Source organism: Spermophilus citellus, assembly GCF_964194105.1.
Source record: "Spermophilus citellus genome assembly, chromosome: 1".
Lineage (NCBI taxonomy): Eukaryota > Metazoa > Chordata > Mammalia > Rodentia > Sciuridae > Spermophilus > Spermophilus citellus.
In genome coordinates this window covers 275,938,631-275,940,956 of record NC_138182.1, presented here as the reverse complement: position 1 = coordinate 275,940,956, position 2,326 = coordinate 275,938,631, and positions in this window count along the sequence as shown.

Here is a 2,326-nt window from a genome sequence, read left to right as displayed (position 1 = left end):
GATTACTAATACTATTCAATGCACTTGTCTGATACCTTGTTTTTAAAAAAGATACATAAATTACATCTAAACGTATATAAAATTAATCATAGACATGTTTGTTAGAGACATCTAATTGGTACAAAGTTAAAATGCTGACTGTTAAATATAATATCAAGTACTCTTAATTCCTTAAATTCCATAAGGTAAAATACTTAAACAATGTTGGTGTTTTCATAAGTTGGTTAACTAAAAAAGAAATATGAAATTATTTTGTGTTATTATAAAAACAAGGTTACTCTAAATTACAAAGTCCCAACAGTATAATTCTACATACAAGAAGTCAAGAAGTTTCAACTGTATCTTAATTAAAGTACTGTAAGTAACAAATATTCCATATTATTAAAAGGAATTAATTTATCTAAAATCAGGAATTTATAAGGGTTATTTCAAGGTACAAACAAACAAAAGAAAAAGAGATCAATGGGTTAAAAATCATTAAAAAGTTCTAAATATAAAAATATATTTAATGAAAAACGTTTCCAGGTAAAAAGTCTTTATGTGATAAAGTATAATTATAATACATCTAAGTAAACAACAAAAGGGTCTAATTAAGTAATATAAAGGTCTAAAATAAAAGACAAATATTAAAAGGTTTATATGTAACTAAGTTGGCTTATACATGTAACACAAATAGTTAAAACTATTCAAGGTTGTTCCCTAAGGACAAATAATAATTTACTGATATATTTATATGTGAAAATGACAAAAACTTCTAAAAATATTAATTACATTATGTCTATTAAGTTTTATCCTCTAGAACAAGTAATCTTGGAGAAATTAAGGTTTTTACATCTGTGGCTAAACAGCAACTGTTATTTTAAAGTATTGTCCTACATTACAAAGTCTAGATTTTCCTTTAAAAGCTAACCTTGGTTAATATAAAAATATCAATAAAAGTGTGGTACATTACTCTTCTTTACAGATTAAATGTGTCCATATCTTTCAGGTATACAAGTCTTTAAGGTAAAAGGTTTAAAGAAACATTTTATCAAGGTGGTATTCTCCAAACTAAAATTGTGTGTAATGGTAATTTAAACCTATAGAGATAATAGATTTTATTGGAGATTTATTTATATCATTTGATGTTTTGTAACTAAATATTACGTTACCTTTTACCCTAAATTTAAAAAGTAATGAGAGCCTAATCTACTTAAAGGTTAAATATTATAAAACATTCTGCCACTTTTCCACATTAAAAAAAAATGTTAAGGGCTCTCAGCCTTTCCTTAATTAATGTTTCAAATATATGTCATATTGTGCTAGCTAACATTTATACAGAGTCAAAAAACAATATATGTAAACTTTATAAAATGATATCTAAAAAGAGAGACAAAGATCAGCTTTAAAACTAAAACACTTTACCTAAGATTTGTAAAAGGCCCTGCCTTACCTGAGATAAGGCTCTGCCTCCCACCTTACAGCATGTCAAAATAACTTCAAAGTAGGCCAGATTTCAGTTAATTTAAAGTTATATTGAAAGATTAATTTATTAAAAAGATTACTGTGATCTCAAATAAAAAATACAATGTATAACTCAGCCAAGATTCAAAATTATATACAAGCTAAATATGTTTTTACTATTGTTAATTTCACTTTGTATTTTCATTATATCTAAAAAAAATGTGACCACTGCACTCAGAGCAACCAAGAGACCTTTACTGTGACAGTGTCTGATTAACACAAAGAGAGAGAGAGAGACAAATGCAAGAGAGAGAGAGAGAAAGAGACCTGGCAAGAGAGAGTTTTTATAGCCAAAATCTAATGGGGTCTCTGGGTCTACAAGCTGCCTTGTTGGTGTACAGTGATTGGATCATACAGTGGATGCTAAGGTGTCATCTTCTGCCTTCAGGCAGATCTTCAGCATTACGTAAATTAATAAATAAAATAAGGATATTATGTTATGTAAAAATTAACTGTAAAGTTATAAACATTAAGTTAAAGCCCAGCATTCTTATTTTAAACTGGTAAAACTGACTTGCTGGATGTTTAAGGCCAAATTTAAATTTTTTTTTTTTAAAGAGTGAGAGAGAGGGAGAGAGTGGGAGAGAGAGAATTTTAATATTTATTTTTTAGTTTTCAGCGGACACAACATCTTTGTTGGTATGTGGTGCTGAGGATCGAACCCGGGCCGCACGCATGCTAGGCGAGTGCGCTACCGCTTGAGCCACATCCCCAGCCCCCAAATTTAAATATTAAGGTTAAAAGAAAGGGACCAAAGAAACCAATATTTGGCTCTTGCCCTCTAAGTCAGCCTGAACCCAGGACAGGGGGAAAAGCTTTGCAA